The sequence below is a fragment of the Cherax quadricarinatus genome, chromosome 39, assembly GCF_038502225.1.
Source record: "Cherax quadricarinatus isolate ZL_2023a chromosome 39, ASM3850222v1, whole genome shotgun sequence".
NCBI lineage: Eukaryota > Metazoa > Arthropoda > Malacostraca > Decapoda > Parastacidae > Cherax > Cherax quadricarinatus.
In genome coordinates, this window is record NC_091330.1 from 17,476,532 (window position 1) to 17,503,813 (window position 27,282).

The window sequence follows — 27,282 nt, forward strand, 5'->3', positions numbered from 1 at the left end:
GAACCTGAGACTGGCAAGGTAGTCATGAGCGCCAGTGATGAACCTGAGACTGGCAAGGTAGTCATGAGCGCCAGTGAATGAACCTGAGACTGGCAAGGTAGTCATGAGCGCCAGTGATGAACCTGAGACTGGCAAGGTAGTCATGAGCGCCAGTGATGAACCTGAGACTGTCAAGGTAGTCATGAGCGCCAGTGAATGAACCTGAGACTGGCAAGGTAGTCATGAGCGCCAGTGATGAACCTGAGACTGACAAGGTAGTCATGAGCGCCAGTGATGAACCTGAGACTGGCAAGGTAGTCATGAGCGCCAGTGAAGAACCTGAGACTGGCAAGGTAGTCATGAGCGCCAGTGATGAACCTGAGACTGGCAAGGTAGTCATGAGCGCCAGTGATGAACCTGAGACTGGCAAGGTAGTCATGAGCGCCAGTGATGAACCTGAGACTGGCAAGGTAGTCATGAGCGCCAGTGATGAACCTGAGACTGGCAAGGTAGTCATGAGCGCCAGTGATGAACCTGAGACTGGCAAGGTAGTCATGAGCGCCAGTGATGAACCTGAGACTGGCAAGGTAGTCATGAGCGCCAGTGATGAACCTGAGACTGGCAAGGTAGTCATGAGCGCCAGTAATGAACCTGAGACTGGCAAGGTAGTCATGAGCGCCAGTGATGAACCTGAGACTGGCAAGGTAGTCATGAGCGCCAGTGATGAACCTGAGACTGGCAAGGTAGTCATGAGCGCCAGTGATGAACCTGAGACTGGCAAGGTAGTCATGAGCGCCAGTGATGAACCTGACTGGCAAGGTAGTCATGAGCGCCAGTGATGAACCTGAGACTGGCAAGGTAGTCATGAGCGCCAGTGAAGAACCTGAGACTGGCAAGGTAGTCATGAGCGCCAGTGAAGAACCTGAGACTGGCAAGGTAGTCATGAGCGCCAGTGATGAACCTGACTGGCAAGGTAGTCATGAGCGCCAGTGATGAACCTGAGACTGGCAAGGTAGTCATGAGCGCCAGTGATGAACCTGAGACTGGCAAGGTAGTCATGAGCGCCAGTGATGAACCTGAGACTGGCAAGGTAGTCATGAGCGCCAGTGAAGAACCTGAGACTGGCAAGGTAGTCATGAGCGCCAGTGATGAACCTGAGACTGGCAAGGTAGTCATGAGCGCCAGTGAAGAACCTGAGACTGGCAAGGTAGTCATGAGCGCCAGTGATGAACCTGAGACTGACAAGGTAGTCATGAGCGCCAGTGATGAACCTGAGACTGGCAAGGTAGTCATGAGCGCCAGTGATGAACCTGAGACTGGCAAGGTAGTCATGAGCGCCAGTGATGAACCTGAGACTGGCAAGGTAGTCATGAGCGCCAGTGAAGAACCTGAGACTGGCAAGGTAGTCATGAGCGCCAGTGATGAACCTGAGACTGACAAGGTAGTCATGAGCGCCAGTGATGAACCTGAGACTGGCAAGGTAGTCATGAGCGCCAGTGAAGAACCTGAGACTGGCAAGGTAGTCATGAGCGCCAGTGATGAACCTGAGACTGACAAGGTAGTCATGAGCGCCAGTGATGAACCTGAGACTGGCAAGGTAGTCATGAGCGCCAGTGAAGAACCTGAGACTGGCAAGGTAGTCATGAGCGCCAGTGAAGAACCTGAGACTGGCAAGGTAGTCATGAGCGCCAGTGATGAACCTGAGACTGACAAGGTAGTCATGAGCGCCAGTGATGAACCTGAGACTGGCAAGGTAGTCATGAGCGCCAGTGATGAACCTGAGACTGGCAAGGTAGTCATGAGCGCCAGTGATGAACCTGAGACTGGCAAGGTAGTCATGAGCGCCAGTGATGAACCTGAGACTGGCAAGGTAGTCATGAGCGCCAGTGAAGAACCTGAGACTGGCAAGGTAGTCATGAGCGCCAGTGATGAACCTGACTGGCAAGGTAGTCATGAGCGCCAGTGATGAACCTGAGACTGGCAAGGTAGTCATGAGCGCCAGTGATGAACCTGAGACTGGCAAGGTAGTCATGAGCGCCAGTGATGAACCTGAGACTGCAAGGTAGTCATGAGCGCCAGTGATGAACCTGAGACTGGCAAGGTAGTCATGAGCGCCAGTGATGAACCTGAGACTGGCAAGGTAGTCATGAGCGCCAGTGATGAACCTGAGACTGGCAAGGTAGTCATGAGCGCCAGTGATGAACCTGAGACTGACAAGGTAGTCATGAGCGCCAGTGATGAACCTGAGACTGGCAAGGTAGTCATGAGCGCCAGTGATGAACCTGAGACTGGCAAGGTAGTCATGAGCGCCAGTGATGAACCTGAGACTGGCAAGGTAGTCATGAGCGCCAGTGAAGAACCTGAGACTGGCAAGGTAGTCATGAGCGCCAGTGATGAACCTGAGACTGGCAAGGTAGTCATGAGCGCCAGTGATGAACCTGAGACTGACAAGGTAGTCATGAGCGCCAGTGATGAACCTGAGACTGGCAAGGTAGTCATGAGCGCCAGTGATGAACCTGAGACTGGCAAGGTAGTCATGAGCGCCAGTGATGAACCTGAGACTGGCAAGGTAGTCATGAGGGCCAGTGATGAACCTGAGACTGGCAAGGTAGTCATGAGCGCCAGTGATGAACCTGAGACTGACAAGGTAGTCATGAGCGCCAGTGATGAACCTGAGACTGGCAAGGTAGTCATGAGCGCCAGTGATGAACCTGAGACTGGCAAGGTAGTCATGAGCGCCAGTGAAGAACCTGAGACTGGCAAGGTAGTCATGAGCGCCAGTGAAGAACCTGAGACTGGCAAGGTAGTCATGAGCGCCAGTGATGAACCTGAGACTGACAAGGTAGTCATGAGCGCCAGTGATGAACCTGAGACTGGCAAGGTAGTCATGAGCGCCAGTGATGAACCTGAGACTGGCAAGGTAGTCATGAGCGCCAGTGATGAACCTGAGACTGGCAAGGTAGTCATGAGCGCCAGTGATGAACCTGAGACTGACAAGGTAGTCATGAGCGCCAGTGATGAACCTGAGACTGGCAAGGTAGTCATGAGCGCCAGTGATGAACCTGAGACTGGCAAGGTAGTCATGAGCGCCAGTGATGAACCTGAGACTGACAAGGTAGTCATGAGCGCCAGTGATGAACCTGAGACTGGCAAGGTAGTCATGAGCGCCAGTGATGAACCTGAGACTGGCAAGGTAGTCATGAGCGCCAGTGAAGAACCTGAGACTGGCAAGGTAGTCATGAGCGCCAGTGATGAACCTGAGACTGGCAAGGTAGTCATGAGCGCCAGTGATGAACCTGAGACTGACAAGGTAGTCATGAGCGCCAGTGATAAACCTGAGACTGGCAAGGTAGTCATGAGCGCCAGTGATGAACCTGAGACTGGCAAGGTAGTCATGAGCGCCAGTGAAGAACCTGAGACTGGCAAGGTAGTCATGAGCGCCAGTGATGAACCTGAGACTGACAAGGTAGTCATGAGCGCCAGTGAAGAACCTGAGACTGGCAAGGTAGTCATGAGCGCCAGTGATGAACCTGAGACTGGCAAGGTAGTCATGAGCGCCAGTGATGAACCTGAGACTGGCAAGGTAGTCATGAGCGCCAGTGATGAACCTGAGACTGGCAAGGTAGTCATGAGGGCCAGTGATGAACCTGAGACTGGCAAGGTAGTCATGAGCGCCAGTGATGAACCTGAGACTGGCATTACAATAACTAAACACGTAGCATTAACAGAGTATGAAGTATGAACGAGAAACCTTAATACAATATTTCTCAATATTTTCACTCTTTATTTTATTTTTCAAGGATTTTTAGGAAATAATTCTTTCTACTTAATTATTATATATTTTATTAAAAACTTCAATTTTGAGTAAAATGCTCAATTTTTAGATTTAATTAATTAAATGAACATAATGACAGAAGACACGAAGATCAGATGAGATATGCTCATGACGTACAAGATTCTCAGACGACTGAAGGAAGGACAGGGACAAATTGTTTGAAAAGAAGGAAAAGAAGCATCGATAGAACTTAGAAACGCAGATGAACTGCATGGTGGTCAGGAAAGGGAATGACCCACACAAGGAAGTGGTAGAGGCAGGCCTCTGACACAGCATTAACACCACGAAGAGGAAGTGGTAGAGGCAGGTCTCTGACACAGCATTAACACCACGAAGAGGAAGTGGTAGAGGCAGGTCTCTGACACAGCATTAACACCACGAAGAGGAAGTGGTAGAGGCAGGTCTCTGACACAGCATTAACACCCAGACGAGGAAGTGGTAGAGGCAGGTCTCTGACACAGCATTAACACCCAGACGAGGAAGTGGTAGAGGCAGGTCTCTGACACAGCATTAACACCCAGACGAGGAAGTGGTAGAGGCAGGTCTCTGACACAGCATTAACACCCAGACGAGGAAGTGGTAGAGGCAGGTCTCTGACACAGCATTAACACAGACGAGGAAGTGGTAGAGGCAGGTCTCTGACACAGCATTAACACACAGACGAGGAAGTGGTAGAGGCAGGTCTCTGACACAGTATTAACACCCAGACGAGGAAGTGGTAGAGGCAGGCCTCTGACACGGCATTAACACACAGACGAGGAAGTGGTAGAGGCAGGTCTCTGACACAGCATTAACACACAGACGAGGAAGTGGTAGAGGCAGGTCTCTGACACAGCATTAACACACAGACGAGTAAGTGGTAGAGGCAGGTCTCTGACACAGCATTAACACACAGACGAGTAAGTGGTAGAAGCACGTCTCTGACACAGCATTAACACAGACGAGGAAGTGGTAGAGGCAGGTATCTGACACAACATTAACACCCAGACGAGAAAGTGGTAGAGGCAGGTCTCTGACACAGCATTAACACACAGATGAGGAAGTGGTAGAGGCAGGTATCTGACACAACATTAACACCCAGACGAGGAAGTGGTAGAGGCAGGTCTCTGGCACAGCATTAACACCCAAACGAGGAAGTGGTAGAGGCAGGTCTCTGACACAGCATTAACACCCAAATGAGGAAGTGGTAGAGGCAGGTCTCTGACACAGCATTAACACCCAGATGAGGAAGCTGTAGAGGCAGGTCTCTGACACAGCATTAACACCCAGACAAGGAAGTGGTAGAGGGAGGTCTCTGACACAGCATTAACACCTAGACGAGGAAGTGGTAGAGGCAGGCCTCTGACACAACATTAACACCCAGACGAGGAAGTGGTAGAGGCAGGTCTTTGACACATCATTAACACCCAGAGGAGGAAGTGGTAGAAGCAGGTCTCTGACACAGCATTAACACCCAGACGAGGAAGTGGTAGAGGCAGGTCTCTGACACAGCATTAACACCCAGACGAGGAAGTGGTAGAGGCAGGTCTCTGACACAGCATTAACACACAGACGAGAAAGTGGTAGAAGCAGGTCTCTGACACAGCATTAACACAGACGAGAAAGTGGTAGAGGCAGGTATCTGACACAGCATTAACACCCAGACAAGGAAGTGGTAGAGGCAGGTCTCTGACACAGCATTAACACCCAGACGAGGAAGTGGTAGAGGTAGGTCTCTGACACATCATTAACACCCAGATGCGGAAGTGGTAGAGGCAGGTCTCTGACACAGCATTAACACCCAGACGAGAAAGTGGTAGAGGCAGGTCTCTGACACAGCATTAACACCCAGATGAGGAAGTGGTAGAGGCAGGTCTCTGACACAGCATTAACACACAGGCGAGGAAGTGGTAGAGGCAGGTCTCTGACACAGCATTAACACACAGACGAGAAAGTGGTAGAAGCAGGTCTTTGACACAGCATTAACACCCAGACGAGGAAGTGGTAGATTCAGGTCTCTGACACAGCATTAACACCCAGATGAGGAAGTGGTAGAGGCAGGTCTCTGACACAGCATTAACACACAGACGAGGAAGTGGTAGAGGGAGGTCTCTGGCACAGCATTAACACCCAGACGAGGAAGTGGTAGAGGCAGGTCTCTGGCACAGCATTAACACCCAAACGAGGAAGTGGTAGAGGCAGGCCTCTGACACAGAATTAACACCCAGACGAGGAAGTGGTAGAGGCAGGTCCCTGACACAGCATTAACACCTAGACGAGGAAGTGGTAGAGGCAGGTCTGACACAGCATTGACACCTAGACGAGGAAGTGGTAGAACCAGGCCTCTTACACAGCATTAACACCCAGACGAGGAAGTGGTAGAGGGACTTCTCTGGCACAGCATTAACACCCAAACGAGGAAGTGGTAGAGGCAGGTCTCTGACACAGCATTAACACCCAAATGAGGAAGTGGTAGAGGCAGGTCTCTGACACAGCATTAACACCCAGACGAGGAAGTGGTAGAGGCAGGTCTCTGACACAGCATTAACACAGACGAGGAAGTGGTAGAGGCAGGTCTCTGACACAGCATTAACACCCAGACGAGGAAGTGGTAGAGGCAGGTCTCTGACACAGCATTAACACCCAAACGAGGAAGTGGTAGAGGCAGGCCTCTGACACAGAATTAACACCCAGACGAGGAAGTGGTAGAGGCAGGTCTCTGACAGAGCATTAACACACAGACGAGGAAGTGGTAGAGACAGGCCTCTGACACAGCATTAACACCCAGACGAGGAAGTGGTAGAGGCACTTCTCTGGCACAGCATTAACACCCAAACGAGGTAGTGGTAGAGGCAGGTCTCTGACACAGTATTAACACCCAAATGAGGAAGTGGTAGAGGCAGGCCTCTGACACAGCATTAACACCCAGATGAGGAAGCTGTAGAGGCAGGTCTCTGACACAGCATTAACACCCAGACAAGGAAGTTGTAGAGGCAGGTCTCTGACACAGCATTAACACCTAGACGAGGAAGTGGTAGAGGCAGGTCTCTGACACAGCATTAACACCTAGACGAGGAAGTGGTAGAGGCAGGCCTCTGACACAACATTAACACCCAGAGGAGGAAGTGGTAGAGGCAGGTCTTTGACACATCATTAACACCCAGAGGAGGAAGTGGTAGAGGCAGGTCTCTGACACAGCATTAACACCCAGACGAGGAAGTGGTAGAGGCAGGTCTCCGACACAGCATTAGCACTCAGACGAGTAAGTAGTAGTGGCAGGTCTCTGACACAGCATTAACACAGACGAGGAAGTGGTAGAGGCAGGTCTCTGACACAGCATTAACACAGACGAGGAAGTGGTAGAGGCAGGTCTCTGACACAGTATTAACACACAGACGAGGAAGTGGTAGAGGCAGGTCTCAGACACAGCATTAACACACAGGCGAGGAAGTGGTAGAGGCAGGTCTCTGACACAGCATTAACACACAGACGAGAAAGTGGTAGAAGCAGGTCTCTGACACAGCATTAACACAGACGAGGAAGTGGTAGAGGCAGGTATCTGACACAGCATTAACACCCAGACAAGGAAGTGGTAGAGGCAGGTCTCTGACACAGCATTAACACCCAGACGAGGAAGTGGTAGAGGTAGGTCACTGACACATCATTAACACCCAGATGCGGAAGTGGTAGAGGCAGGTCTCTGACACAGCATTAACACCCAGACGAGAAAGTGATAGAGGCAGGTCTCTGACACAGCATTAACACCCAGATGAGGAAGTGGTAGAGGCAGGTCTCTGACACAGCATTAACACACAGGCGAGGAAGTGGTAGAGGCAAGTCTCTGACACAGCATTAACACACAGGCGAGGAAGTGGTAGAGGCAGATCTCTGACACAGCATTAACACACAGACGAGAAAGTGGTAGAAGCAGGTCTTTGACACAGCATTAACACCCAGACGAGAAAGTGGTAGAGGCAGGTCTCTGACACAGCATTAACACACAGACGAGGAAGTGGTAGAGGCAGGTCTCTGACACAGCATTACCACAGACGAGGAAGTGGTAGAGGAGGTCTCTGACACAGCATTAACACACAGACGAGGAAGTGGTAGAGGCAGGCCTCTGACACAGCATTAACACACAGGCGAGGAAGTGGTAGAGGCAGGTCTCTGACACAGCATTAACACACAGACGAGAAAGTGGTAGAAGCAGGCCTCTGACACAGCATTAACACAGACGAGGAAATGGTAGAGGCAGGTCTCTGACACAGCATTAACATCCAGACGAGGAAGTGGTAGGGGCAGGCTTCTGACACAACATTAACACCCAAACGAGGAAGTGGTAGAGGCAGGCTCTGACACAGCATTAACACCCAGATGAGGAAGTGGTAGAGGCAGGTCTCTGACACAGCATTAACACCCAGACAAGGAAGTGGTAGAGGCAGGTCTCTCACATAGCATTAACACACAGACTAGGAAGTGGTAGAGGCAGGTCTCTGACACAGCATTAACACCTAGACGAGGAAGTGGTAGAGGCAGGTCTCTGACACAGCATTAACACCTAGACGAGGAAGTGGTAGAGGCAGGTCTCTGACACAGCATTAACACACAGGCGAGGAAGTGGTAGAGGCAGGTTTCTGACACAGCATTAACACACAGGCGAGGAAGTGGTAGAGGCAGGTCTCTGACACAGCATTAACACACAGACGAGAAAGTGGTAGAAGCAGGTCTCTGACATACCTGGAGTTTACCTGGAGAGAGTTCCGGGGGTCAACGCCCCCGCGGCCCGGTCTGTGACCAGGCCTCCTGGTGGATCAGAGCCTGATCAACCAGGCTGTTACTGCTGGCTGCACGCAAACCAACGTACGAACCACAGCCCGGCTGGTCAGGAACCGACTTTAGGTGCTTGTCCAGTGCCAGCTTGAAGACTGCCAGGGGTCTGTTGGTAATCCCCCTTATGTATGCTGGGAGGCAGTTGAACAGACTCGGGCCCCTGACACTTATTGTATGGTCTCTTAACTTGCTAGTGACACCCCTGCTTTTCATTGGGGGGATGGTGCATCGTCTGCCAAGTCTTTTGCTTTCGTAGTGAGTGATTTTCGTGTGCAAGTTCGGTACTAGTCCCTCTAGGATTTTCCAGGTGTATATAATCATGTATCTCTCCCGCCTGCGTTCCAGGGAATACAGGTTTAGGAACCTCAAGCGCTCCCAGTAATTGAGGTGTTTTATCTCCGTTATGCGCGCCGTGAAAGTTCTCTGTACATTTTCTAGGTCAGCAATTTCACCTGCCTTGAAAGGTGCTGTTAGTGTGCAGCAATATTCCAGCCTAGATAGAAGAAGTGACCTGAAATGTGTCATCATGGGCTTGGCCTCCCTAGTTTTGAAGGTTCTCATTATCTATCCTGTCATTTTTCTAGCAGATGCGATTGATACAATGTTATGGTCCTTGAAGGTGAGATCCTCCGACATGATCACTCCCAGGTCTTTGACGTTGGTGTTTTGCTCTATTTTGTGGCCAGAATTTGTTTTGTACTCTGATGAAGATTTAATTTCCTCGTTTTTACCATATCGGAGTAATTGAAATTTCTCATTTTTGAACTTCATATTGTTTTCTGCAGCCCACTGAAAGATTTGGTTGATGTCCGCCTGGAGCCTTGCAGTGTCTGCAATGGAAGACATTGTCATGCAGATTCGGGTGTCATCTGCAAAGGAAGACACGGTGCTGTGGCTGACATCCTTGTCTATGTCAGATATGAGGATGAGGAACAAGATGGGAGCGAGTACTGTGCCTTGTGGAACAGAGCTTTTCACCATAGCTGCCTCGGACTTTACTCTGTTGACTACTACTCTCTGTGTTCTGTTAGTGAGGAAATTATAGATCCATCGACCGACTTTTCCTGTTATCCCTTTAGCACGCATTTTGTGCGCTATTACGCCATGGTCACACTTGTCGAAGGCTTTTGCAAAGTCTGGATATATTACATCTGTATTCTTTTTGTCTTCTAGTGCATCTAGGACCTTGTCGTAGTGATCCAATAGTTGAGAGAGACAGGAGCGACCTGTTCTAAACCCATGTTGCCCTGGGTTGTGTAACTGATGGGTTTCTAGATGGGTGGTGATCTTGCTTCTTAGGATCCTTTCAAAGATTTTTATGATATGGGATGTTAGTGCTATCAGTCTGTAGTTCTTTGCTGTTGCTTTACTGCCCCCTTTGTGGAGTGGGGGTATGTCTATTGTTTTTAGTAACTGTGGGACGACCCCCGTGTCCATGCTCCCTCTCCATAGGATGGTAAAGGCTCGTGATAGGGGCTTCTTGCAGTTCTTGATGAACACGGAGTTCCATGAGTCTGTCCCTGGGGCAGAGTGCATGGGCATGTCATTTATCGCCTGTTCGAAGTCACTTGGCGTCAGGATAACATCGGATAGGCTTGTGTTAAGCAAATTCTGTGGCTCCCATAAAAAATTCATTTTGATCTTCGACTCTCAGTCTGGTTAGCGGCTTGCTAAAAACTGAGTCATATTGGGACTTTTGTAGCTCACTCATTTCCTTGCTGTCATCTGTGTAGGACCCATCTTGTTTAAGTAGGGGCCCAATACTGGACGTTGTTCTCGACTTTGATTTGGCATAGGAGAAGAAATACTTTGGGTTTCTTTCGATTTCATTTATGGCTTTTAGTTCTTCCCGCGATTCCTGACTCCTATAAGATTCCTTTAGCTTAAGTTCGATGCTTGCTATTTCTCTGACCAGTGTCTCCCTACGCATTTTAGATGTATTGACCTCTTTTAGCCGCTCTGTTATTCTTTTCCGTCGCCTGTAAAGGGAGCGCCTGTCTCTTTCTATTTTACATCTACTCCTCCTTTTTCTTAGAGGAATAAGCCTTTTGCATACATCGAGTGCCACCAAGTTAATCTGTTCTAGGCATAAGTTGGGGTCTGTGTTGCTTAGTATATCTTCCCAGCTTATATCGGTTAGGACTTTGTTTACTTGGTCCCACTTTATGTTTTTGTTATTGAAGTTGAATTTGGTGAATGCTCCCTTGTGACTAGTCTCATTATGTCGGTCTGGGGCTCCACGCATACATGTCTGAACCTCAATTATGTTGTGATCTGAGTATATTGTTTTTGATATGGCGACATTTCTTATCAGATCATCATTGTTAGTGAAGATAAGGTCTAGTGTATTTTCCAGTCTAGTAGGCTCTATTATTTGCTGGTTTAAATTGAATTTTGTGCAGAGATTTAAAAGCTCGTGTGAGTGTGAGTTTTCATCAGAGCTGCCTCCTGGTGTTATTACTGCAACAATATTATTTGCTATATTCCTCCATTTTAGGTGCCTTCAGTTGAAATCCCCCAGGAGCAAGATGTTGGGTGCAGGAGCTGGAAGATTTTCCAGACAGTGGTCAGTTTTTAACAGCTGTTCCTGGAATTGCTGGGATGTTGCATCCGTAGGCTTGTAGACTACCACAATGACTAGGTTTTCGTTCTCGACCTTCACTGCTAAAACTTCCACTACATCATTTGAGGCAAACAAGTGACTCTGCAATGTACAGGCCAACCCCCCCCTTTTGCCTGTTCACTCTCACATCTGTATAGGTTGTAACCTGGGATCCATATTTCGTTGTCCAAGTGATCCTTTATGTGGGTCTCGGTGAAAGCCGTGAACTTTGCCTTTGCCTCTGCAAGCAGTCCACGGATGAAAGGTATATTGTTGTTTGTTGCTGGCTTTAGACCCTGTATATTTGCAAAGAAGAATGTATTCGGACTGGTGGTATTGTTGGTACTGGGGGGGGGGGTCCGGCATTAGTATCTGTATCTGTTGGTTTGGAGTGGAGGCCATCGACTGTGGTTCCACTCCAGGAATGACTGGATTTGGTGTACGATTTCTGCCATTTCCTGCCAGTTTTTTTTCCTTCCTGGCACTAAAAAACCTCTCCCTCTTGAGTGGCTGTGGCTACCCAGGTTTTCCCATGGCCTGGATGTTTTGTATCTTTTTGTCCCGTTTAGATGGTGTGCCTGGCAATTTAAGTTATAGCACAGTCTTTCCTGTACTGAAGAGGTACACATTTCAGGGTGAAAAAGCTTACAGGTAGGGAGTTTGCATTTTCCTGTTGTCATATGGGCACGGCATTTTCTAGGGTGATCATAGTTGCACGTCCCGTCTGTTTTTCCAGATTTCCCATGTCTGCAGATACCAAGTGCATAGTATGTGCACAGGCTTGGTTTCCGTTTGCCTTGGGTTTCTGTGACTGTATTCCCTGTTGGTGCATGTTTACCTGTCTTATTCCTATCCTCCCTAGCACCAACAATGGAGCTCCCACCAGTTGTTTTTGGTAATATATCCTCACTATTGCTAGTGGAGTCCTCTTGTTTGCTATTTCCTGTGGTATTTCTAGTTTGCAATATTGGTTTTATCTTATCTTTGACTACAGTTGTTTCCCCACTACGGCTCCTGTCCCCTATGAGGTCATTTATATGTATTCCTTCCTGCGTATAATTCCCGACTACCTGGACAAAAACTCCAGCTTCACCATTACTGTCTCCCAGGACAGCACCTCCAGCTTCACCATTACTGTCTCCCAGGACAGTACCTCCAGCTTCTCCATTACTATCTCCCAGGACAGCGCCTCCAGCTTCACCATTACTGTCTCCCAGGACAGCACCTCCAGCTTCATCATTACTGTCTCCCAGGACAGCGCCTCCAGCTTCACCATTACTGTCTCCCAGGACAGCACCTCCAGCTTCATCATTACTGTCTCCCAGGACAGCACCTCCAGCTTCACCATTACTGTCTCCCAGGACAGCACTATCAGCCCCACATTTACTGACTACCAGGGCATCACCTCCAGCCTTACAGTTTCTGACTACATGGCCAGTATCAAGAGCAGTACCATTCAGCCCAGACTTTTTATGTTCCCATCTGTTGTAGAAAGCTTCCAGGTTTTCTATGAAAGCAGCTTTGATGTTGTCCTCTTTTAATACCCTTGTGATTTTAGTCCACAGATTTATCTCATTTGGGCATACCCAAAAACACTTCTCTGTTTTAATACTGCTTGTAGCTAGTTCTTGGATATCTGCACAAGGGGCGTGACACCAATTTCCACAAAAATGACAATTTATCCATGTGGAAGCCCGTTTGTTTGACTGATTGCAGACTACACACAGCTTCATAATGATTTGAATGGCATTAACACAGCATTTACATAGCATTAACACAGACGAGGAAGTGGTAGAGGCAGGTCTCTGACACAGCATTAACACACAGACGAGGAAGTGGTAGAGGCAGGTTCCTGACACAGCATTAACACACAGACGAGAAAGTGGTAGAAGCAGGTCTCTGACACAGCATTAACACAGACGAGGAAGTGGTAGAGGCAGGTCTCTGACAGAGCATTAACACACAGACGAGGAAGTGGTAGAGGCAGGTCCCTGACACAGCATTAACACACAGACGAGGAAGTGGTAGAGGCAGGTCCCTGACACAGCATTAACACACAGACGAGAAAGTGGTAGAAGCAGGTCTCTGACACAGCATTAACACAGACGAGGAAGTGGTAGAGGCAGGTCTCTGACAGAGCATTAACACACAGACGAGGAAGTGGTAGAGGCAGGTCCCTGACACAGCATTAACACACAGACGAGAAAGTGGTAGAAGCAGGTCTCTGACACAGCATTAACACAGACGAGGAAGTGGTAGAGGCAGGTCTCTGACAGAGCATTAACACACAGACGAGGAAGTGGTAGAGGCAGGTCCCTAACACAGCATTAACACACAGACGAGAAAGTGGTAGAAGCAGGTCTCTGACACAGCATTAACACAGACGAGGAAGTGGTAGAGGCAGGTCTCTAACACAGCATTAACACCCAGAAGAGGAAGTGGTAGTGGCATGCCTCTGACACGGCATTAACACACAGACGAGGAAGTGGTAGCGGCAGGTCTCTGACACAGCATTAACACACAGACGAGGAAGTGGTAGAGGCAGGTCTCTGACACAGCATTAACACCCAGACGAGGAAGTGGTAGAGGCAGGTCTCTGACACAGCATTAACACCCAGACGAGAAAGTGGTATAGGCAGGCCTCTGACACAGCATTAACACATAGACGAGGAAGTGGTAGAGGCAGGTCTCTGACACAGCATTAACACCTAGACGAGGAAGTGGTAGAGGCAGGTCTCTGACACAGCATTAACACCTAGACGAGGAAGTGGTAGAGGCAGATCTCTGACACAGCATTAACACACAGACGAGGAAGTGGTAGAGGCAGGTCTCTGACACAGCATTAACACCTAGACGAGGAAGTGGTAGAGGCAGGTCTCTGACACAGCATTAACACCTAGACGAGGAAGTGGTAGAGGCAGATCTCTGACACAGCATTAACACACAGACGAGGAAGTGGTAGAGGCAGGTCTCTGACACAGCATTAACACCTAGACGAGGAAGTGGTAGAGGCAGGTCTCTGACACAGCATCAAGGAGCTGTGTCTCGACTCTTAGACTACAAGTAGGTAAGTTAACACACACACGCTGCTACTGCAGGCGACATAATGTCATAAGTGGATGAGAATATAGCCACTTATTTATTTTAGAAGTATTTCTCTACATTACCACTTAAGTACGAGTTGGTCCTGGGCACCGAGACGCCACGGGCACACCTTTCTGTACGCCTGCCCCTCCCTAATCTTCCATCCCCTCTACTCTCTCCATCCCCTTTCCTCCCTCTTGTTCCATCCCCTTTCCTCTCTCTTCCATCCACTCTCTTTTTCCAGCTCCTCCCCTCCGCTGTTCCATCATTATCTCTCCTTTTTCTCTCTTCCACCTGTCTTCTGCTATGTCCTCACCTCCTTCACAACTATCCCATCCTCTCTCCCTTCCGTCTACATCCTTACAACCAGACCTTCCCTCCCTTCCTCCCGCATCAGGGTCACCACTGCACCTCTACTCTACCCAGTATTTTTAAGCGCATCATTGAGGTCGCTCGCTGCTTCCATGAACCCAATTTGCTGCCGCGAGGTAGGTGACGTCCCCCTCCCTCCCTCCCTCTCACTCTCTCACACACACACACATTATGGAGGTACTACCATCCTTTCATTTCAGGCAGGACTGATATGATAGGACTCGTGGTAAATCTTAAAAAAAAAAAAATACCATACAAAGCTTTATTTTCCGGCTTCCTAATAGTTCTGGTTTGAAACCGAACCTCGGGGGCGGTAATCCCAGTAATCTGTGACTCTTCAAGAAGGCTGCCTAAGTGCTAGTCAAAGGCTCTTGATCCAAGTAATTGAAGCTACCCTTTCCTTATACTCTTTTAATCATTCTTTCTACCCTGTTTCACACGCACACACATTGTGTGTATATATATGTATGTCTATATATATATATATATATATATATATATATATATATGTATGTATATATATATATATATATATATATATATATATATATATACAGAGAGAGAGAGAGAGAATCTGTAAAACTTGCGATTTTGGCTTAAATAGCAACGCTCTTCTTGTCGAATAAGGCAAACGAAAATATGTGTATGCAATAATTTCGCAAAACTCATTCTGAACCTAACGAAAAAAATATATTTCATTGTGTTTGTTTATTATTAAAGTATTGTAAACTTATCTAAAATATATTTAGTTGGATTAGGCTAAATTAAATTGCTCTTCTTTTAATATGGTTAGGTAAGTTTTCTAAGGTTCTTTTGGTAAAAAATAATTAATTTTTACATTAACATTACCTGGGGTTTATCTGGAGAGAGTTTCGAGGGTCAACGCCCCAGCGGCGTTGACCCTGATCCACCATGAGGCCTGGTCTCAGACCAGGCCTCATGGTGGATCAAGGTCTGATCAACCAGGCTGTTACTGCTGGCCGCACGCAAACTGACGTACGAACCACAGCCCGGTTGGTCAGGTACTGACTTTAGGTGCCTGTCCAGTGCCGTTTTGAAGACAGCCAGAGGTCTATTGGTAATCCCCCTTATGTATGCTGGGAGACAGTTGAACAGTCTTAGGCCCTTGACACTTATTGTGTTGTCTCTCAATGTACTCGTGGCGCCCCTGCTTTTCATCAGGGGAATGTTGCGTCTCCTGCCGAGTCTTTTGCTTTCATATGGAGTGATATTCGTGTGCAGGTTTGGTACCAATCCCTCCAGTACCTTCCAAGTGTATATTATCATGTATCTCTCTCGCCTACATTCCAGGGAATACAGATCAAGGACCTTCAACCTTTCCCAGTAATTTAGGTGCGTTATCGTGCTTGTATGTGCCGTGAAAGTTATTTGTACACTCTCCAGGTCTGCAATGTCGCCAGCCTTGAAGGGGGCCATTAGTGTACAGCAGTATTCCAGCCTAGAGAGAACAAGCGATTTGAAGAGAATCATCGTAGGCTTGGCGTCCCTAGTTTTGAAGGTTCTCATTATTCATCCTATCATTTTCCTAGCAGATGAGGTAGATACATTGTTGTGGTCTTTGAAGGCCAGATCCTCTGACATTATTACTCCGGGGTCCTTCACATTTCTTTTTTGCTCTGTTGTATGGTTAGAATTTGTCGTATACCCTGATACATTTTTAATTTCCTCAAGTTTCCCATATCTGAGTAGTTGAAATATCTCCTCGTTGAACTTCATATTGTTGTGAGTGGCCAATTTGAAGATCTGGTTGATGTCCGCTTGGAGTCTCGCGGTGTCTTCGATGGAGGTCACTGCCATGGTAATCCGGGTGTCATCCGCAATATGTCCGAAATATAAGAAAAATTTTTAGGACTTAGTTTTAAATGTGTTCTTGCTAATTTACCAGTTTTACCTATTCGGCACGACATATATATATATATATATATATATATATATATATATATATATATATATATATATATATATATATATATATATATAAATATATATATATGTATGTATATATATATATATATATATATATATATATATATATATATGTGTGTGTGTGTGTGTGTGTGTGTACTCACCTAATTGTGGTTGCAGGGGTCGAGACTCAGCTCCTGGCCCCGCCTCTTCACTGATCGCTACTAGGTCCTCTCACTCTCTGCTTCCTGAGCTTTGTCGTACCTCTTCTTAAAACTATGTATGGTTCCTGCCTCCACTACTTCACTTGCTAGGCTATTCCACTTCCTGACGACTCTATGACTGAAGAAATACTTCCTAACGTCCCTGTGACTCGTCTGAGTATTCAGCTTCCAGTTGTGACCCCTTGTCCCTGTGTCCCCTCTCTGGAACATCCTATCTCTGTCCACCTTGTCTATTCCCCACAGTATCTTGTATGTCGTTATCATGTCTCCCCTGACCCTTCTGTCCTCCAATGTCGTCAGTCCGATTTCCCTCAACCTTTCCTTGTACGACATTCCCTTGAGCTCTGGGACTAGCCTTGTTGCAAACCTTTGTACTTTCTCTAACTTCTTGACGTACTTGACCAGGTGTGGGTTCCAGACCGGTGCTGCATACTCCAGTATGGGCCTAACATACACAGTGTACAGTGTCTTGAACGATTCCTTATTAAGGTATCGGAACGCTATTCTCAGGTTTGCCAGGCGCCCGTATGCTGCAGCAGTTATTTGGTTGATGTGTGCCTCCGGTGACGTGCTCGATGTTATGGTCGCCCCAAGGTCTTTCTCCCTGAGTGAGGTCTGTAGTCTTTGTCCACCTTGCCTATACTCTGTCTTCGGTCTTCTTTGCCCCTCCCCAATCTTCATGACTTTGCATTTGGCAGGGTTGAATTCGAGAAGCCAGTTTCTGCACCACATGTCCAGCCTGTCCAGGTCTCTTTGCAGTCCTGCCTCATCCTCATCCGATTTAATTCTTCTCATCAGTTTCACATCATCTGCAAATAGGGACTCTTCAGAGTCTATTCATTCCATCATGTCGTTCGCATATATCAAAAATAGCACTGGTCCTAGAACTGACCCCTGTGGGACCCCGCTCGTCACAGGCGCCCACTGTGATACCGCTTCACGTACCATGACTCGTTGTTGCCTCCCTGTCAGGTATTCCCTCATCCATTGCAGTGCCCTCCCTGTTATATGCGCCTGATCCTCCAGCTTCTGCACTAATCTCTTGTGAGGAACTGTGTCAAAGGCCTTCCTGCAGTCTAGGAAAATGCAATCAACCCACCCCTCTCTCTCGTGTCTTACTTTTGTTACCTTCTCATAAAACTTCAGAAGGTTTGTGACACAGGATTTGCCTTCCATGAACCCATGCTGGTTTTCATTTATAATCTTGTTCCATTCCAGGTGTTCCACCACTCTCCTTCTGATAATCTTCTCCATGACTTTGCACACAATACATGTCAGAGACACAGGTCTGTAGTTTAGTGCCTCATTTCTGTTTCCTTTCTTAAATATGGGGACTACATTTGCTGTCTTCTATTTCTCAGGTAGTTGCCCAGTTTCAAGGGATGTGTTGAAGATTGTGGTTAGGGGCACGCACAGCATCTCTCCTCCTTCTCTAAGGACCCACGGGGAGATGTTGTCCGGTCCCATCGCCTTTGAGGTATCAAGGTCACTTAGCAGCTTCTGCACCTCCTCCTCGGTTGTTCGTATGTCATCCAGCACTTGTTGGTATATTCCCTCTTGATGTTCCCTTCTGTGCTGTCTTCCCAGAGCCCTTCCTGTCTCTACTGTAAAAACTTCCTTAAATCTCCTGTTTAGCTCCTCACATACCTCCTGATCATTTCTTGGGAGTTCTCCACCTGTCCTCAGTCTGATCACCTGGTCTTTGACTGTTGTCTTCCTCCTGATGTGGCTATACAACAGTTTCGGGTCAGTCTGGATTTTCGATGCTATGTTATTTTCATACTGTCGCTGGGCCTCCCTCCTTACCTGTGCATACTCGTTCCTGGCTCTGCGACTAATCTCCCTATTTTCATGTGTTCTCTGCCTTCTGTACTTTTTCCATTCTCTATTGCACTTTGTTTTTGCCTCCTTACACCGTCGGGTAAACCAGGGGCTCGTTCTGATCTTCCCATTGTTTCTGTTGCCCTTGGGAATAAACTTTTCCACTGCCTCCTTGCATTTTGTTGTTACATATTCCATCATTTCATTTACTGGCTTTCCTGCCAGTTCTCTGTCCCACAGAACCTCCTGCAGGAAGTTCCTCAACCCTATGTAGTCCCCTCTTTTATAGTCTGGCTTTTCTCATTCAACTCCTGTTACTCTCTCCACTTGCAACTCTGTGTATTCAAAGCATGGAACCACATAGTCACTAGCTCCTAGGGGACTCTCATATGTGATGTCCTCAATGTCTGAACTGCCCAGGGTGAACACAAGGTCCAATCTTGCTGGTTCATCCTTCCCTCTCACTCTGGTAGTATCCTTAACATGTTGGTGCATGAGGTTTTCCAGCACCACACCCAACATCTTGGCTCTCCATGTTTTGGGACCCCCATGTGGCTCCAGGTTTTCCCAGTCAATCTCCCTGTGGTTGAAATCCCCCATAACCAGCAACTTTGCTCTGCTGGAGTGAGCTCTTCTTGCCACCTCAGCAAGTGTGTCCACCATTGCTCTGTTGCTCTCTTCATATTCCTCTCTTGGCCTCCTGCAGTTCTGTGGTGGATTATACATCACTGCAATGACCACCTTGTGCTCCCCAGACTGAAGTGTACCTACTATGTAGTCCCTTTCTCCTGTCTCGTCTATGCCTCCCATTTTCTCGAATTTCCATCGTTTTTTTACGAGCAGAGCAACCTCTCCTCCCCCTCTGCCCCTTCTATCTTTCCTCATGATCTGGTATCCTGGTGGGAAGATTGCATCTGTTACTGTCTCCGTGAGTTTTGTTTCTGTAACTGCTATGATGTCTGGGGACTTCTCATTGATTCTTTCTTGCCATTCCTCATATTTATTCGTTAATCCATCCGCATTTGTGTACCAAACCTTCAACTTCTGTTCTTCAACTTCTGTTCTAATACTGTAACTGTGGTCCTGGGGGAATAATGGGGTTGGGAGAGCAGGAGCCCTGGTGGGGGCCTGTGGGGGGTTGCAGTGGAGGTGGAGGAAGAGCTCCCATAGGGGGTTGCTGTAGGGGTAGGGTTCATGGTGCGGGGGGTGGGAACAGAGGGATCGGTGTGTGATGGTTGGTTTGGATTGTTCAGTTGCCTTGGGGGTGTCATGGCTAGAGTCCTTCTGCAGGTGTTACTGGGGGGGTGTGCTTGTCCTTCCACCTGTTCCTGGGTTATTCTGTTCTCCTTTTTCATTTCCTCCCATTCCTCCTTTCGTTTTTGCACTCTCTCTTTCAGTATCATTCTTTCCTCCTGTGTTCTGTCTCGATCGAGGTACACACTCATGAACTCCTGTTTGCCTCTCAGCAGTGCTTTCTCCTGCAGGATCATGGTTCGAGTTGATTCTGCCTTGAAAATTATTTTGAGAAGCCGATTCCTTTTCTTTGTGAACCACCCGATTCTCTGAAAATTTGCTATCTGGGTCATGTCTTCCTCGCCTATCACCTTCATGATACCTTCAATCGCTTTTTTCTCCTCCTGCTTTCTTTTATCATAAGTTTCCCCTTCAGCTTCGTCTAGCCCATAGACAAAAACTGATCTCTCCCTTTCCACCTCCCACTGTGACTCCCATTGCATCCTCTGAGGTGTTTTAGTTCCTTCCCATGGAGTGTTCCTTCCTTCAGTCCCTTCCCTAGCTGTGGCCTCTATGCTCATTGGTTTGTCCTTCCTGCTCACCTGTTCTTGGCCCCCACAAGTGTCTGGTAAGGTCCCTGCACATGTCCTAGTTCCTTCACTGTCCTCCAACCTCTCATTCTGTCCTAGTGTGCTCCCTGTCTTTGTTTTGGCCCCGTGTGGGTTTGACAGGACCTCTGCATACAGTTTAGCTTCCGTGCTCCCTTCAGACCCTTTGTCTGTGTCTGATGTAAACATTACTGATGCTACTTCTGTATTATCTTTGTCTCTAGGCTGTTTCAGATTTCTCAGCTCCTCTTCTAATCTCTGTATCTTGGCTTCTGCTACTGTGGCATGTTGCTCCCATCTTTTGCATTCTGCTGCTAACCTCTCCTCCATCTTCCTTGCAAGCTCATCTAGCCTCCTTCCCCAGTCTTCCTCCTTTTTTTTTGAGCTCTGCCTCCGAGTCCTCCCTCTCAGATTCGTCCTTCAGGCCCTTTGTTCTCATCCTAGTTCTAGGTTGCCCCATTGCACCACAGAAGGAAGGGGGAGAGATGGTAGGGGAGGGGAATAGATGGTTAGGGGGAGTGGGGATGGATGGTTATGGGGGAAGGGGAGGTTGGTTATTGGATTATTATTATTATAATCAAGGGGGAAGCGCTAAACCCGGAGGATTATACAGCGCCTGGGGGGGATGTGGAAGGCATTCAGGCTTAATTCGGGGAACTGGAGCACAGATCCAATTCCCTAAATCAAGAGCCCCTCACCAACATCAAGGAACCTTCCTTGAGGGGTGGTTATTGGAGGGGGAGAGGAGGTTGGGGGAGGGGGTTAGATGGGTTGGGGGAGGGGTTAGATGGTTTGGGGGAGGGGTAGGTGGGTAGGGGGAGGGGTAGGTGGGTAGGGGGAGGGTGAGAGGTGGTTATGGGAAGGGGGAGTACGTGTTTGTGTCAAGTGTATATATGCTTGTGTATGTGTGCTTGTGTATGTGTGTGTGCATGTGTGGGAGAGAGAGGGATGGGATTAAGGGGGGAGGGGGAGAGAAGGATGAGTGACCCTTAGAAGCAGGGGAGGTGTGTGTGTGTGATGGGATTAGAAGGGGAGGGGAGGGGAAAGAAGGCTGAGGGTAGAGTGACCGCTTGATAATGGGATCCTTACAGGCGTGTGTGCGTGTGTGTGCGTGTGTGTGTGTGTGTGTGTGTGTGTGTATGTGTGTGTGTGTATATGTGTGTGTGTGTGTGTGTGTACTCGCCTAGTAAGGGTGTGTGTGTATGTGTGTGTGTGTGTGTGTGTGTGTATTCGCCTAGTAGAGGTGTGTGTATGTGTGTGCGTATGTGTGTGTGTTTGTGTGTTTGGCGGAAATTGGTACTAGGGTCTAAAGCTTCTATAAGTGTCTACCCTTGTGTGTGTGTATGTGTGTGAGGGAGAGATGGTTAGGGGGGTAGGGGAGGGGTTATTGTGGTTGAAAGATCTGTTATGCCTCTCTGTCATGTAGGCTCATATTTAGTCCCAGTTGTCTTTCCTAGTAATGCTACTCTCTCCATTTATTGCCCTTTCTGGATTTAAGTATCAGTTACTGCTGGTTATTATCCTTTCCCTTGCTTACGTTGAGAGAGGACTTCCTAGCTTCCTAAGTATTCATACTGCTAATAACTACCGATAGTAATACTACGTTACCCCTACGTTACCCCTCGCTAGTCTGCTCTACACCTCACACTCTCGTCAACACTATCTTCACCTTATCTATGCTATTTCTACCCTAATTCTGGTTATAGCTTGCAGGAGTGAGTGACCAGTATCTAACAGTGATGCAGAGACCAGAATCTGACAACTTGCAACCACAACAGGTGAGTAATACTTGCGCTGGAAGCGGTGCGGTGACAGGTTGCCAGATGCTGATGACGTAGTCGTCGTACATAGGCCTTCTATCACTATTTTGGAGATCCTTCACCCGTGATGTTTATAACCATATATGCTCATACATCCTGCGTTCCTCACGTGATTTCACTTTTCACTTATGATAGTATACACTTCACTTTATTTGAATAATGGCACGCCACTTGTTGTGACGTCACTGCTTCAGCAGGCCTACTCTGCCACTTTCCCTTATTATATATTTTATTTTTCCTTTCTCCTTTTGCTTATTAACATTTTCCCTCTCACTGTATGGTGCCCCACATTTCACTTGTTATCCAAACGCTGGTAATTCTTGAACACCCGCTTCCACACTCGCTTTGATCTTTGTATATTTGAATCTGTGTGGCAACAGGTGCCTACTAGTCACTAACGGTTTGACTCTTTTAAATATTAATGATTTCAGGCTTCCTCTCGACTTTTTTTTAACTAATAACTTTAGTTATCACTCGTAGGATTGCTCACTGACGTCACTACCACTGATTACTGCTAGCAGTTACTGCAATCCTTAAAAACACTAAGGTTCTCGGAGCCTTGTGCCCCCACGTCTGCACCCACTGTGTGTGTGTGTGTGTGTGTGTGTGTGTGTGTGTGTATAAATCTTTTAAACTGGCTCCTATTCAGCAAGCTTTTTGAATAGTGAGAGGTAGTGGAAGAGTGACTTGTTATCGTGCTGAGTGTAGTGACTGGGTAAATACAGCAATTGTCTGACAACGAGGCTACGGTCTTGAATCTCCATGTTCACTGTAACCTTGAGTTTTACTGTGAGTACAGCAGAGTATGTCGTGTGCCAGCAGTGTTTATGGACTACACGCCAGTGTTGATGGACTACACACCAGTGTTGGTGGACTACATGCCAGTGTTGGTGGACTACATGCCAGTGTTGGTGGACTACACACCAGTGTTGATAGACTATACACCAGTGTTGATGGACTACACGCCAGCGTTGGTGGACTACACACCAGTGTTGATGGACTACACACCAGTGTTGATGAACTACATACCAGTGTTGATGGACTACACGCCAGTATTGGTGGACTACACGCCAGTATTGGTGGACTACACGCCAATATTGGTGGACTACACACCAGTGTTGATGGACTACACACCAGTGTTGGTGGGAAACACGCCAGTGTTAGTGGGAAACACGTCAGTGTTGAACTACACACCAGTGTTGGTGGGAAACACGCTAGAGTTGGTGGGAAACACTAGTGTTGGTAGGGAACAAACCAATGTTAGTGGGAAATACACCAGTGTTGGTGGGAAACGCACCATTGTCGGTGGGAAACACACCAGTGTTGTTGGGAAACACCAGTGTTGGTATTGAACACACTATTATTGGTGGGAAACACACTAGTGTTGGTGGGAAACACGCCAGTGATGGTGGGAAACACCAGTGTTGGTAGGGAACACTATTGTTTGTGGAAAACACCAGTGTTGGTAGGAAACACCAGTGCTGATAGGAAACACCATTGTTGGTGAGAAACACACCAGTGTTGGTGGAAACACAGGTGTTCGTGGGTTACACACCATTGTTGGTGGGAAACACACCAGTGTTGGTGACTCGATCCACACGGTGAGATATTTGACTATCACCTCAGATCAAAATAAGTGACTAGCTACAGAACAAGAGTTTGATTTGAGTGTGTGTGTATTTGTATATATATATATATATGTGTGAGTGAATGTGTGTATTTGTATATATATATGTGTGAGTGAATGTGTGTATATGCATGTATGTGTGAGGAGGAGCGGGGGAATGCTGGGGTTGTTATAGGGGAGGAGATATGAATAATTAGTTCCCGGTTCACGTACTGAGTGACTGCTGGTGGTGTGGCCCGCCCGCATGTGGAATATTTATAAGTTATGGTCGGATATATTAATCTACATCTATCTTTAATTCTGGAATAGTTGGCATAATTGTTTATTTATGCAGGAAATAATGGAAGATGTCTAATAATTGGCACAGAACATGTGTAGTTGTTCTGTATAATGGGAACGGTGCCAAGACAGTATAAGAACTTCAGATGAATAAATTGGTGAGTATGACGGGTAAAATGCCTCGTAATTATTATCAAAAGTATTATGAGAAAAGACAGTATGATTGTAAAGGATGTACAAAGGGAAAGAACTGTAGGAACTAAGTGTTGGCAATGAAACGTGTGAGTGTTAATTTACCTGGAGTTTACCTGGAGAGAGTTCCGGGGGTCAACGCCCCCGCGGCCCGGTCTGTGACCAGGCCTCCTGGTGGATCAGAGCCTGATCAACCAGGCTGTTACTGCTGGCTGCACGCAAACCAACGTACGAGCCACAGCCCGGTTGGTCAGGAACCGACTTTAGGTGCTTGTCCAGTGCCAGCTTGAAGACTGCCAGGGGTCTGTTGGTAATCCCCCTTATGTATGCTGGGAGGCATTTGAACAGTCTCGGGCCCCTGACACTTATTGTATGGTCTCTTAACGTGCTAGTGACACCCCTGCTTTTCATTGGGGGGATGTTGCATCGTCTGCCAAGTCTTTTGCTTTCATAGTGAGTGATTTTCGTGTGCAAGTTCGGTACTAGTCCCTCTAGGATTTTCCAGGTGTATATAATCATGTATCTCTCCCGCCTGCGTTCCAGGGAATACAGGTTTAGGAACCTCAAGCGCTCCCAGTAATTGAGGTGTTTTATCTCCGTTATGCGCGCCGTGAAGGTTCTCTGTACATTTTCTAGGTCAGCAATTTCACCTACCTTGAAAGGTGCTGTTAGTGTGCAGCAATATTCCAGCCTAGATAGAACAAGTGACCTGAAGAGTGTTATCATGTGCTTGGCATACCTAGTTTTGAAGGTTCTCATTATCCATCCGGTCATTTTTCTAGCAGATGCGATTGATACAATGTTATGGTCCTTGAAGGTGAGATCCTCCGACATGATCACTCTCAGGTCTTTGACGTTGGTGTTTCGCTCTATTTTGTGGCCAGAATTTGTTTTGTACTCTGATGAAGATTTAATTTCCTCGTGTTTACCATATCTGAGTAATTGAAATTTCTCATCGTTGAACTTCATATTGTTTTCTGCAGCCCACTGAAAGATTTGGTTGATGTCCGCCTGGACCCTTGCAGTGTCTGCAATGGAAGACACTGTCATGCAGATTCGGGTGTCATCTGCAAAGGAAGACACGGTGCTGTTGCTGACATCCTTGTCTATATCAGATATGAGGATGAGGAACAAGATGGGAGCGAGTACTGTGCCTTGTAGAACAGAGCTTTTCACCGTAGCTGCCTCGGACTTTACTCTGTTGACTACTACTCTCTGTGTTCTGTTAGTGAGGAAATTATAGATCCAACAACCGACTTTTCCTGTTATTCCTTTAGCACGCATTTTGTGCGCTATTACGCCATGGTCACACTTGTCGAAGGCTTTTGCAAAGTCTGTATATATTACATCTGCATTCTTTTTGTCTTCTAGTGCATCTAGGACCTTGTCGTAGTGATCCAATAGTTGAGAGAGACAGGAGCGACCTGTTCTAAACCCATGTTGCCCTGGGTTGTGTAACTGATGGGTGGTGATCTTGCTTCTTAGGACCCTTTCAAAGATTTTTATATGGGATGTTAGTGCTATCGGTCTGTAATTCTTTGTTGTTGCTTTACTGCCCCCTTTGTGGAGTGGGGCTATGTCTGTTGTTTTTAGTAACTGTGGGACGACCCCCGTGTCCATGCTCCCTCTCCATAGGATGGTAAAGGCTCGTGATAGGGGCTTCTTGCAGTTCTTGATGAACACGGAGTTCCATGAGTCTGGCCCTGGGGCAGAGTGCATGGGCATGTCATTTATCGTCTGTTCGAAGTCATTTGGCGTCAGGATAACATCGGATAGGCTTGTGTTAAGCAAATTCTGTGGCTCTCCCATAAAAAATTCATTTTGATCTTCGACTCTCAGTCTGGTTAGCGGCTTGCTAAAAACTGAGTCATATTGGGACTTTAGTAGCTCACTCATTTCCTTGCTGTCATCTGTGTAGGACCCATCTTGTTTAAGTAGGGGCCCAATACTGGACGTTGTTCTCGACTTAGATTTGGCATAGGAGAAGAAATACTTTGGGTTTCTTTCGATTTCATTTATGGCTTTTAGTTCTTCCCGCGATTCCTGACTCCTATAAGATTCCTTTAGCTTAAGTTCGATGCTTGCTATTTCTCTGACCAGTGTCTCCCTACGCATTTCAGATATATTGACCTCTTTTAACCGCTCTGTTATTCTTTTCCGTCGCCTGTAAAGGGAGCGCCTGTCTCTTTCTATTTTACATCTACTCCTCCTTTTTCTTAGAGGAATAAGCCTTGTGCATACATCGAGTGCCACCAAGTTAATCTGTTCTAGGCATAAGTTGGGGTCTGTGTTGCTTAGTATATCTTCCCAGCTTATATCGGTTAGGACTTGGTTTACTTGGTCCCACTTTATGTTTTTGTTATTGAAGTTGAATTTGGTGAATGCTCCCTCGTGACTAGTCTCATTATTGATAAATTAGACACATGTGCAACTCTTGGGTATCTTTATTGAGGAAACGTTTCGCCACACAGTGGCTTCATCAGTCCATACTTAGGAGAAACTTGAAGAACAGGAGGAGAATGAGGTAATGAGTCCCTCAACCTTGAGTCGATGTGTTCAGTCCATTAATCTTGAATAGAATACGGCATATGAGCGGAGAAGCAGCTTATAAACCGTATGGCAGGAGAGGGGCAGCAGTCATAGGTGGTGTCACATTTGTTCAATGTGGAAGTAGGTCGTGCCCAAGAATTAGTTAAGCGAAGAATTCCTAAGTATTAAGATCCCAAGAAGTTGCAGTGTCTGACAGGTTTGTAGATGAATGGTTCAGAGAACCGACATATTGATAAATTAGACACATGTGCAACTCTTGGGTATCTTTATTGAGGAAACGTTTCACCACACAGTGGCTTCATCAGTCCATACGTAGGAGAA

The 27,282-nt window shown here is 47.3% G+C and overlaps 1 protein-coding gene across 1 annotated transcript in view; it reads left to right on the forward strand.

Annotated features, from left to right (window-relative positions):
- The window catches only part of LOC128696371 (chloride channel protein 2-like), a 411,833-nt gene that overhangs the window by 72,134 nt on the left and 312,417 nt on the right, over positions 1–27,282 (forward strand). The gene's annotated exons all lie outside the window — the stretch shown is intronic.